The 13,846-nt window shown below is 46.3% G+C and overlaps 1 protein-coding gene across 2 annotated transcripts in view; it reads left to right on the top strand.

Moving 5' to 3' along the window:
• Positions 1-13,846, top strand: part of LOC139758744 (uncharacterized) — a 57,640-nt gene that overhangs the window by 30,534 nt on the left and 13,260 nt on the right. The gene's annotated exons all lie outside the window — the stretch shown is intronic.

The raw sequence follows: 13,846 nt of genomic DNA, 5'->3' as shown, positions 1-13,846 counted from the left end.
TTTTTTTTTCCTTGTATGCCTCTGGTGCGTGTGATCACTATGTGTAATTAGTATTTTGTGTGTTACGGGAGAGAGGCTCTTAACTCTTGTTATACATATAAGTACCATGGCTTTACTTTTATGCTTGCACACACACACACACACACACACACACACACACACACACACACACACTAGTCTAAGCAAGATACTCATTTCTCGACCAAGCCCCATGGTTAGGATGAACAACTGGGGTGGGTGTGAACCGACTGCAGCACCCAGGATTTGAACCAATGCGGGCCCGTGCTGACTCATGGTCAGCAACGCTAACCACTACACGATGGTGTGTGTGTGTGTGTGTGTGTGTGTGTGTGTGTGTGTGTACAGATAATAAAGTAATCTGGAGAGCAAATAATTATAAGCACGTATTACCAACTAGCGCAATGTGCGTCCATTTATTAGAGACTTGTTTCTATAAAGGTCTTGCCCTCGGTGGTGGTGGCTACACTGGCAGAGGTCGTGTGTCCACACACACACACACACACACACCGTGACACATGCTCGCTGGGACCCATTCTGAGACATTCACGGAGCGTTACACTCTGTTACACTCATCCAAATATAGAGCAGGCGTGGCAACCTCAAATCCTTGAAAACGCCGCTATGACCCTTTGGTGCGACCTTGGCATAACATTTGACTTATCCTTAAGGGCGAGGTCAAAGGTCAGGCCATCATATCATGTGGTTGCACTTGGTACATCTTCAAGAACGTGGGTGAACAAATTACACATCGCGATAAATGACTATTTTTTTTTTTGCTATCACACTGGGATAAATATTATGAGTAAATGCACGACAAATATACTTCCAAATATTGAATCACTACTACTCACACAGATGGATGGGTAGCCATGGTCACAATGGGACGACAAAAGTACACAGGAAGCATAATACTCACCACCTCACTAATACTTGAACCAAACATAATCACGTACACTGGTAAACACACGCACACACACGCAGCAATACACACACACACACACACACACACACACACACACATATATATATATATATATATATATATATATATATATATGCAAATCATAGACTCGTAATGACAGCAAGACACTCTCTTCGAATAAGAAACACTCAAGAAGTGCTAGAAAAAATAATAAGGGGAGGGGAGTGCTTGGCGTCAGGAACAATGTGGTGGCTCTCCCAGCAGGAGCGAGGTAGGCGTCGGCTCCCGGCCACGGCCTGGCGCCGTCTGCTACTTTCAACACAAATCTTAAATATTTCCCCGAGGCAAGTCCACTGATAAGGTCCGTAACCCTGACCCCGAGCGCGAGGAAGATTGTAACGTTGGAGTTCATGATATAGAGGCCGAATTTGGATGTTATAAGCGGAGGAGTGCGTTAGTCACGTCATCGACAGCCTTGTCACGTACTCAGGCCGCGGGATATATGATTCCATTTTCTGTTGCGACCAAAATTTCTTGGAAAAGATTGAGATTTCTGTTCCCTTCAGAGATACGGCCGGAAGATCATTTTCATACGCAATATCACTTTAAAATAACATTTTTCCCCTCCGCTAGCGTAATACACAATGGCTAATATATGGTTAACGCTATAGGTAGTATTTAAGTTAATGTACACCTGAAAGCGTAGAGAAGATTTAGTGTTATACGTTTGTGTGTGTGTGAGAGAAGCCATGGGAGAGGGAGGCGGGAGAGGCTGGTGGTTGTGTCCTCACTCAACGCACAAACATCCTCACAATCCGCCAGAAATATCTACACTGTTATCATTTATGAGACAAGAAGCTTTGTGTCTTCTTAATGATGTTTGTTTAAATTTTGACCATCCTCTCAACCCTGTTGTGTTGACTTCTTGGGTACGACGGTACATACCCCCATGTAGCATGGTACACACCCCTTCAGGACCATGGTACGACCCCACAGTACGACGTGATAACCAATGAACACGACGGCACGACCCTTGAGCTGGATATTTATAACCCTTGAGCATGCCGGTACGACCAGTGGCTATGACGGCACGGCTTTTGATCTGATCTTTAAGGACAAGACTAAAGGCTAATGCCATTAGACTTAAGGGCCGTACCGTCGTTCAACAGGCTGTGTGTGTGTGTGTGTGTGTGTGTGTGTGTGTGTGTGTGTGTGTGGAGGAGGCTGTGCTGGGGCCTCCACTAACATGACAAGCGTCCACAAGTGCACAGCTCCGCTCATGTTTATAGTATCTCCGGCTGACTCACAAATCTCGGGATCCACTTTAATGGTACACAGACATAAACCAAAAACACATCTCATGATGGAGCCGGACACACCATAAAACTGTGATTCTCTACGTGCTAAGTAAAGTCCTGCCACATGGCGACATACTCATCGTATGTAGTCGTAGGTAGGTAGGTACTCTACGTGCTAGCTCTCTATATTATGGCGAACTTTCGTAGTAGCTATTTCCTCTCCCTCCCTCACTTCTAACAAGTCCCACAAGTCTTCGTCAATTGGGCAAAGGGAAAACTCCTACCACCCTCTGCCTCATTACCTTCCTTGACTTTATCGCAACCAAGAGGGACACAAAACTTCCTTGTGGTTCTCACCTTCGCTGGCATCACCAAGGCTTTGTTTGGATCTGGTCAACCACAACCCAATCATCAGTAAGCCTGCAGCTGTGCGCTGCTGTGCTATGGTCTCCTTCCATGGCTTTTAGGGCTTCCCCAGTGAGCGTCGTCGGGCCGTACGCTTTCTTGTGGTCGTCTCCACTTTCTAGTCCCTCACCTTTGGCTCCCCCACGGGCCAGGAAGATGGGACCGTGGTATCTCTTTCCTCTTATGAATGATATCCGGATGGATGAATGTACTCGATAATACTGCCCTCGTCACTCTACCACTGGTGTCAGTATTAACACAGCTCTCCCGACTACACCGCTCTTAACAACCTCAACAGCTGAATCATCTCTTATCATGGCTGCTGTCTACGACCGTACAGACGTGGAGGTTGTAAGATGGTTCCGGGCATCACTCTTAAGAGAGAAAGGCAGTACTTCCCTGGGTGTTTGCTGTCTACATCCTGCCCAGGTTGGCATCTATCTACAACCTCACCACCTCCTTACTCTACATGTATGGTAAAGGAAGGCAACATTATCCATCGCTGATGCGTATAGTCGCTGGCTGAAGTCCGTCAATTCGCTGGTAATTTGTGGTGGTTCGCATTACTAGATTTTAGTGGACCATGGTCAGCTCTAGGCGGGAGCAGGCACTCTCCAAGTAATGAATGCTGACCTCCTGCACATAGCTTACACCACGGACAGTGTGGTAGTGATTGGAGTGACTGCTAGACGTTAGTCACTGCACACGGAGGGTGTGGTGGTGGCTGCTGTTCGTTAGCTGCTACATCACGAACAGTATGTCGGGGGCTTACACGTCAGTTGTAATGGCTGCTGTACATTACTTACTACACACTAGTTGGTACACCAGGGGCGGCAAGTGAGTGTTGTGAAGCCACGACGCGCCTGACCGTGGCCACTCCCACGTGACTGTAATAAGCAGGCGACGCGTCCCTCTGGGTCCTACCACGGCGGGCTCCAGGACTCAACCCTGGGGTACGCCCTCTGTGTGTAGCTACGCAAAAAGAACCTGAATGGCAGAGCTAATGTAGCCGGAGCAGGTCTCACGAAAAACCACTGAACACAGACGATACACGACTACCTGGGAATAATATGTAGTTAGTCAGAATGGATCACGTTTGTAGAAGAAAAAACATAATCATAGTCCGGCTTGCAAAAAAGAATACGTTATCCAGCCAACCACGCCTGAAACCCTTGCTAAATGTTACTGGACGAAGGCTGGAAAAACAGACACACGCCCACCCACCCAACAGGGTTTAACAGGTGTCCTGGTGCGTTTAGGACTTGGCAACACACTCAGGAAGACCGGGCCTAACCCTCTGAGGCCAGCAAGGTGTGCAGGTTAAGGTGGACAGACACGAAGGTGGACCACTTCTGACCTCATTCCACCACACTCCTTCATCACCTCCACCACCCAGATCGACACACACGCACACACCACATGAGGTACCTCCACCAACTTCTCAAACACCAGGTCTAACCCCACTAACCTCTCTCTCCCAGCATGTTAAACCACCAAAGACCACTCAAAACATCGAAGTGTAAGAGGAGGCTTTAACCTACTCTCCCGGGAAGAGCCTCTCAGACCCAGCGTCTCTCCCGTCCATTAGGAGGCCCCATGCACGAGTGGGCACCAACTCCCATCACCACCTTTCTCCCATCAGTTAGTGTAAACAACCAGATCAGCCAACGTACGTGCTGGTCGTCCCTGATGGAACCATGTACTGAGTGACGCTATATGTGTCGTGTGTGGCACTTAAAGTACACTAGTACTGGAGGTTTATGTACGGGACTCCTATATGCGATGTTTTTTTATCCTGGTATTTAATGGATTTATTAAACGCTGGTGCCTTTAAATGATACAACAAACAACATAATTGTCTTTTAGTATTTAGATATGAAAAAATCAATATATATATATATATATATATATATATATATATATATATATATATATATATATATATATATATGAAGGTCTGGCAAGAGAAAAAACTAAATAAATTTCATCCGTTCTTCGTGGAAAAGCCCCGCCCTTAACCTTGCAGTAACTAGCCACTGGTCTAAACCATTTAAATTTCAACCAAAAAAACAACAAAAAAAACTAGAATCTCATTGGTTGGTAAGTGCCAAACTTTAAGAGTGTTGTAAGTTGTGAACATTAATTCTCTTAAGAAGAAGAATGGCAAATGGTTATTCAATTCGTCAATACTAGGCAAGTTGTAAATAACGTAGAAAAATTTCTTTTTTTCTCGCGAAAGATACAACCCTTTAATGTTCTGCTGGCGTCCGTTGGGGCATATAATTTGTGGCGCCGATTCAAACGATATTACGACTGCTGATGGTGGGGTCAGAGAGAAGGACTGTACGTCACAATACATCAGCTCAGGTTTGTGGGTTCACTTATATCTTTTCTAGACGGTAATTCACCCTGTAGAGAGTAGGAATTTATGGGACGGCATAGGACTATCCTTGGAATAGGGAAGAGTCACTGGTTCGCTATGGTACCTCACTGTATATATGATCAGAGGTGAAACATGATGGAAATATAAGTGCTATAATGATGGCGACAGCGGCGTAGGCTTGGAAAATGGGAGAAATTAAGGGGTTACTGAACCGAAAGAAACTACGAGAAATACTCGCATGGGTCAACAGAATCCATGAAAACCCCTTCACCAAACTTGCCCTGGCAGGAGATATTACTTTTTATCGTTGCAGTTTATATAGATGGTCGTTGGTGCATTCGGATAGAAAAAAAGTAACCATACTTGCAACTGCTGTGGGAAGTTAAAGATTATCAAAGGTTCTACTGATTTCTTTACGTGCTTCACCTTATCTTACGTTCTCATTTTTCCTGATCACGACCCGTCACCACTAAGGTCTTATTGATCATCACTAAAATAAATGAAAGATCCAAATCCACAACATTATCATCGTCTTATCAATCATAATCAAATATTTGAAAGATCTATATCAAGTTGCGACACTTATTCCATTCAATAAACACTGCCATTGCAAAAGAGCATCACTTACTGCAAAGGTACCAGAGGTGCGCCCCTCTACTCTTTTCTTTAACTTTTGCCCTAAAAAACAGAATACTGTCTTAGGCTATCCAAGCATAGCTAATTACACTAGCCAGGATTTTTTTTAACCTGGACAGTTCTTAACGCGATCCCGGCACACACAAAAAAGACAAAATAGAAAAATCTGGAAATGCCTTACAATGGAACACATTACCTTTTGTTTTCCCTTATTCTTACAAAAAAAGTTTCTCTTTAAGGACAAGGCCAACTGTATCTTAAAGAATGGTTAACGCTTTCTTACGATCCAGTTTTTACATAGCGACGGAGAGGGAGGCATATACCCCAGTTCTTCATGTCCTCCTCAAGGTAATGTTCCAAAAAAATGGGGATTGGGAGGTTGGCTTTGACCTTTTTTTTTTTTTCAGATGCACTTTCTATAGCGTGTGATGTTCGTACCACCAAGTAGGGGGCAAAGACCGAAATATTTGCCACATCATCTCGCCTGCCAGGTCCCCTCCCTATCCCTACAAGGCATCCTTAGTAGCATGACACACACCCCCATCTCTCCTTTTCCCAATATTGGACATAAGAAAATATACAGCCACCAGACACATCCATGATACAGGCAATAGTCCCCATGATTAGTGGCTTATATATATATGAAGACTTGCGCTTTGTGCAATATTCTGTACAAGTAATATTTGCAGTCTTAGCGTCCCTCCGAAACAGTGTTGCCGGCAGCCAGCGACGTGAGAAACATACTAATTAACCGCGTCTGGCGGAGGTGGCCACTATGGGGTTAGTGGCCAGCCCTGGCCCCTCATGCCGTGGCCCTGGCACGGCTACCTGTTACGGGGGAAGAGAAAGTACAAACCTATTAAAGACCACCTATAACCAGATTTTGCCAGTGGCAGGGTCCCCAAACTCACACCGTAAGTCTTGTTCGTTGAATTATGCTTTATCAACGTGCCGCCACACTGCTTCCATGGCTGTCGGTCCAAGATTCATCTGGAACTGATCTCGACCATAACACTAGTTTTCTCTTAACTGTTTCTGTAGTTACTTCATTAAATAATCTTGCCAACTTTTCTTTTAGTTGGATATATGTATTTCTTTTTTCTTTCAAACTATTCGCCATTTCCCGCATTAGCAAGTTACCGTTAAGAATATATATATATATATATATATATATATATATATATATATATATATATATATATATATATATATATATATATTCCTATGAGTCCACGGGAAAAATGAAACACGAAAAGTTCCCAAGTGCACTTTCGTGTAATAATCACATTTCTCTCTTGTGTCTCCCCTGATGATGTGATATATATATATATATATATATATATATATATATATATATATATATATATATATATATATATTTGCCTGATGTTTTTTTGGTATATTTCCCAGCTATCATTTCAGATACTTCTATATCTTCTTTGCTCACGTGCTCTTACATAAAATACATTCTTCTTTATGACTTCTATTTGCTCTCATGCAAAGTCTGAGTTCTTTTCAACCTGTCGTGATAGTTCATATGTTCCAGACCATCAATTCTGACTGTGAAGTGTTTCTGGATTCTAACTTCATTTATTTTCCACTTGCTTGACCGGTGACCATGCAACACAGCAGTATTCACCTTTGCTTCTTATCTGTACATTAAACATTAGCTTTCTGTCTCTCCATGTGAAAGTTCTCATTACCATGCCACTCATTATTTTGCTTGAAAGCGCTATCATATTGAAGTACTCTTTAAAGTTAGGTTTCTAATATCTAATAACTCATAGGCCAAGAACGTTTTCTTTCCCAGGAAAGTGAGAAAACATCACACATACGTAATCACAATGAATCAGGGACAGAGAGAATCAAAAAGTGATTAGACCTAGAGGCGGTCACATTAACTCTAGATTTCACAGTTGGCAAGAATGTTACAGTAAAAGTACTGCTTTTTGCTGCTAAAGTGAGGAAAACTTGTTTAATACTCGCTAGTCGTTCCGCTTGAGTGGTCAAGTGTGTAAGTAGAGCAAGGCTAGGCTTGAGGCGCCTACCTGCCACACACGGGACTCTGGCCCGTCTGCTACTCAACCATAAAGCCGGCAATACTTGACCAGTTGCAAGTTTCTTCAGCCATGGATGCTAGACCTTATATATGAATTCCTTTAGGCTTATTTTCACCATCACCCAGAAGGAAGTAATGAAGATATTGGCATCCTAGTTTTTGTTTATGTTGCTAAAGCAGGATCGTGTCCCTACAGTTCCTGCCAAATATAACCCTCGCTAAAATAATGTTTATGCTTCTGGTATGTAAATATTAGCCATAAACTTGATCGTAAATACTTCGAGTTATATTAAGCAGGGATAGTTTACTTAAGATCTATAACATATGATATTGTTTTATTAAGGCAACTTACCATCACAAACACATACTCACGCATTGTGGTTTGCGTCGCTTACCAATATTCAGACACGGGCCCGCCAGAGTTCGAATCTTGGGAGCGGCTATCAGCCCACAGCCGGCACAGGTGTTTATCCTCCCCATGAAGCTGGTCGATAAATGGGTACCTGACCAAGGTGGGTGTGTCAGGACACACACACACACACACACACACACACACACACACACACACAGGTAAAGACTTAGTACATACATATACTAGGTCAAGAGACGGGGCAACACGAGTGCAAAACTCTCTCCCAATAACACGTAATTAGTAATGACATCTAAGTAGGACACCTGGGGGAAAATCCTGGTGAGGGGTCATTCTGGAAGGTCACACGCGAGCACACGTGGGAGAAGACAGTATGAGGGGGGAGGGGGGTCACTGGATATGACCTTGCGTGACAGGACACAAGGACAAGGGCGGGTGTGGAGGGAGGGAACACTTGTTCAAAGGATGACAGGCGTCAATGGGAGTGAACACTGGTCATGTGAACTGGAGGTGTTACTTAGCCATTTGAAGTGCACGGGAAAGGGAGGTTAGACTCGTGTGAGGGCGACCCACTTCCGTCATGTCCTCAGTGAACCAGGGGACAATGTCGTGCCCAAATCTTAATACTGAAAGTTACGGCCGTCACCCGAGGCCTGACTGCCTTCACATTAGCGAAAGAAAACGGGAAGAGGAAGTCTCTTTTTTTTTTACGCCTTTAAGCAACATTTTCTACTGATTTCGCAGAAGGAGAGAGAGAGAGAGAGAGAGAGAGAGAGAGAGAGAGAGAGAGAGAGAGAGAGAGAGAGAGAGAGAGAGAGATCCTCTCTTAATGCCTGTGTTGTTTTCACAACCCTTGTCAATTTCACGTTAGGAATATAGGTGGTAAGTTCACACTGGTGTCGAGTCTATGGTCAGAACAAAACTGTCAGCGTTGATGTCACTCGCTGAACAGGAACTATGGCTTGGCACCGCATGATCGACACGAACATCATATAAGCTGGCCAGGTCGAGTCTGCATGATTACACTGACGACACATGTTCATCGTGACCACTGTGTGTGTGTGTGTGTGTGTGTGTGTGTGTGTGTGTGATGAAGAATGCAGTAGGGTGTGAGGTAAGGGTAAGTGTCTCAGGTATGAGGAATAGCTCAGCGAGGCTAACAGTAAACATTCATACCAAAGACACACACACACAAGGAGGGAACAATGGGGCAATAACGAAGAGAACGTTGTAAATATCAAGGTCGTATCTTGTAAACATCATTGCCACACCCAAGCACCACACATCACCCCCTGCTGCCACCACTCTTGACCACACCACCACCAGTCTGCCACGCAGCGCATCACCACACCCACACACACCAGCCACGTACTACCACATACCACCACACCGCTATACAGTACCACACCACCCTGCCACATACTAACACACGGCCACACATTACCACACCACACCAGCCACGTACTACCACATACCACCACACCGCTATACAGTACCACACCACCCTGCCACATACTAACACACGGCCACACATTACCACACCACACCAGCCACGTACTACCACATACCACCACACCGCTATACAGTACCACACCACCCTGCCACATACTAACACACGGCCACACATTACCACACCACACCAGCCACGTACTACCACATACCACCACACCGCTATGCAGTACCACACCACCCTGCCACATACTAACACACGGCCACACATCACCACACCCACACACACCAGCCACGTACTACCACATACCACCACACCGCTATACAGTACCACACCACCCTGCCACATACTAACACACGGCCACACATCACCACACCACACCAGCCACGTACTACCACATACCACCACACCGCTATACAGTACCACACCACCCTGCCACATACTAACACACGGCCACACATCACCACACCCACACACACCAGCCACGTACTACCACATACCACCACACCGCTATACAGTACCACACCACCCTGCCACATACTAACACACGGCCACACATCACCACACCACACCAGCCACGTACTACCACATACCACCACACCGCTATACAGTACCACACCACCCTGCCACATACTAACACACGGCCACACATCACCACACCACACCAGCCACATACTACCACATACCACCACACCGCTATACAGTACCACACCACCCTGCCACATACTAACACATGGCCACACATTACCACACCACACCAGCCTACCTCTGCGGCGCAAGAGCCCATTCCCAGGTGATGCTGTTGTCGGGGGTCAGCCAGAAGAGGGCAGTAGAGAGGGGCAGGGAAGAGTAGGGCCCTGGGAAGGGGGGGCTTAGGAACACCACACATGCCAGCAGTGTGGGAATACGGTGGGGGCTTGACTCTAACCCCGCACCTCCGTCTGCCTGAAAGGCACGCAGTACCTGGGTGTTGGCTAGGCTGACTGTGAGGGTGGGCACACGAACTACGTTGCCACACTGTGGTGGTAGGAGATGAGACGGTGGTGTTGTCAGGCATCACGGGTGTTGGCTGGCTGTTGGCAGACCCCGTCCTTCATCAGCTTGGGTGGCAATTCAGCCGGACATAACCCCACAGGTTTGGAAGGCTCATACTCAAATATCGCTTTCGTTGAATATCTATAAAAGTGAAAATCCTGCCCGCTTCAGAAAGCTTGACGGAACCCGTTTTCTTTTTCCCTGAGGATTAGAGAAAGCGGGAGGGGTTGATGCAGGTTGGTCGGGCCCAACCTGAGGGTGGGCAGGTTGTCGCCTCCTGCTCCAGAGGTCACTGCCAACACCGCGGTCATCATGACGTCACCTGGACGAACGTTCATTCATAGCGCGGGAGGGGGAGAGGGGGATTCGATGACGTCATAGTTTCTCCCACCACCCTCCCGATCAATCAGGATCACTGAACGTCCTCACGTAAGACGTCATCGCTCCCTTCATGACGTCATCACTTGCTCTCACCAACCACGACAACAGGAAGACTTCAGGAATTACGTCATCCTCCCCCCCCCCCCCTCAACCAATGAAGATCACAATTTGTCCTCATGAATGACGTCATCACTCCCAGTAACCAATCAGGATTACTGGAAGCCCTTAGGGTTGGCGTCACCAGCCCTACCTCAAGTCAACAGTCAAGATCACTGGTATTCCCAGTAAGATAATAAGTTATTATAGTCAAGATAACTTATTTCCTTGTAGCACCAGCTGGGGTTGGCTGGTCACGGTGCCAACACGATGCAAAGCTCTTTCACTCACACTTGGTCAGCAGGTGTAGCGTGGTACACTTGGTCAGCAGGTGTGGTGTGGTACACTTGGTCAGCAGGTGTAGCGTGGTACACTTGGTCAGCAGGTGTGGTGTGGTACACTTGGTCAGCAGGTGTGGTGTGGTACACTTGGTCAGCAGGTGTAGCGTGGTACACTTGGTCAGCAGGTGTGGTGTGGTACACTTGGTCAGCAGGTGTGGTGTGGTACACTTGGTCAGCAGGTGTAGCGTGGTACACTTGGTCAGCAGGTGTAGCGTGGTACACTTGGTCAGCAGGTGTGGTGTGGTACACTTGGTCAGCAGGTGTAGCGTGGTACACTTGGTCAGCAGGTGAGGTATGGTACACTTGGTCAGCAGGTGTGGTGTGGTACACTTGGTCAGCAGGTGTAGCGTGGTACACTTGGTCAGCAGGTGTAGCGTGGTACACTTGGTCAGCAGGTGTAGCGTGGTACACTTGGTCAGCAGGTGTAGCGTGGTACACTTGGTCAGCAGGTGTAGCGTGGTACACTTGGTCAGCAGGTGTAGCGTGGTACACTTGGTCAGCAGGTGTAGCGTGGTACACTTGGTCAGCAGGTGTAGCGTGGTACACTTGGTCAGCAGGTGTAGCGTGGTACACTTGGTCAGCAGGTGTAGCGTGGTACACTTGGTCAGCAGGTGTAGCGTGGTACACTTGGTCAGCACCAAGCGGCGGGTCATGGCAGGAGGCGATCACGTACCTGACTCTCACCTTCACCACAACAATACGTAATTACACTTCCACCCACTTATGTTACCCCGTGAGCAGGACGGTACGACCCTTGAGCAGGACGGTACGGCCCTTGAGCAGGACGGTACGACCCTTGGGCACATAGTTCCCGTAAATCAAGACTTTCACGTACCCCGTGGGAGAAAATATATGTTAAAGATCCAACTGGTAAGCGGTTTAACCAAGTTCATAAGTCATGTCTTGCCAGTTTATGGTACAAGTGCTGACGTGTGCAGAGCCAACCACTCCTTAGCTCACATGCCAGATGCAAACCCACGTTAGGTTACGTCACACGTTACATGCACTTAATTACCGTCAAAGCAACTCATTGCCAGGCTATCTCACGGCTCTGTAGTCTGACCAAACCGGACCTGAGTAAACCCAGATCACGTACGGTCGGGGTTTAGTGATGTTCATTACAGTCGAACATGACTCTGGTGTACACTGTCCTTGGGGAAACAATCAGATCCCGCCAGTCACGTGACCAGAACCGAAACATAAAGAAATAATTACGTGCCTCAATGAACAGTCCTGACTCACACGCAAAATATTTACCATTTTATATATATATATATATATATATATATATATATATATATATATATATATATATATATATATATATATATATATATATATATGCCTCATGTACTGTAAACATCAGTAAGCGAAAGTCAATTCATCAAATTACTTACCTTTTATTTTTTTTGGGGTGGTGAGCAGTTGTGCAACCACAAATATACCATGACATACCAATCTGTATTATCTAATTTGATGTTAAAACAGGTAAACAATGTAGTCACGCAAGGCAAGGACGTCACCCGTTTTCTTTAACTTTTTTTCTTTTTTACAAGAACCTTGATGACACAGCAGGTTATGGAAACATTGGCTGTGTCAAGGAAGGTCATTCACACGAGTTCATAATGTTACACACACACACACACACACACACACACACACACACACACACACACGGACATCCTGCAGTGTTAGAGTGAGCCACACCAGCCGACTCGCAGACCAAAACATACAACATAACTAATGTACAACTCTCAGACTCAGCAGTCTTCGAGGGTCACACTGGGGTTATAGAATCTATAACACGTGACTACCTTATATATGGTGACGCAGGTCAACAACACCGCAAGGTACACAAGGAACACAGCGGCAACATAAGAAACACAACATGTAGGACGATCAACACAAAAGAAACTCATCAACAATTTGTATTTCACGTAAATTCTGGTAATTGGTTGTTTCCCACGATGCACCAGTCACTGTTAGCGGTGATGCGTCACACACGTGAACACCCAAGAGTTACCAAACACCTGCACGTAAGGTTACGCCGGAGTGACGTGCGTCGTCACGTGACGCGCGCGTTTCTCTCGGGTGGGCGCGGGCGCGCGCGCGTCGTGCCGTGCACAGAGCCGCGCGTCCCCTCCTCATGAAGCAACAGCGGCTGCTGAAGAACCACGCAGGAATCAATGAGGAAACACCCTCACCCTACCATCTCCTCACGCGGCCTGCCTCACTCACGACCTGTCTCGGCTATACAACATAGAGAGAATGTATTACCTGGGGCAGCCGCTTACGTATCTCTCCCTCCGGTCCTCACGTCTAGTTTAGTGAGGTGAGCAAATACTGGTGATAGTTAACCCTGGGTCGTGGCTAAGCGGTTGTTAACCCGCTGAAAAGACCGGATAACAGAGAAGGGTTTTATCTCACGCTTCGGTGAGAAACCCCCAAC

The sequence above is a fragment of the Panulirus ornatus genome, chromosome 31, assembly GCF_036320965.1.
Source record: "Panulirus ornatus isolate Po-2019 chromosome 31, ASM3632096v1, whole genome shotgun sequence".
In the NCBI taxonomy this organism is placed as follows: Eukaryota; Metazoa; Arthropoda; class Malacostraca; order Decapoda; family Palinuridae; genus Panulirus; species Panulirus ornatus.
The sequence above is the reverse complement of the archived record's forward strand: the minus strand, read 5'-3'. Positions and strand labels throughout refer to the sequence as shown.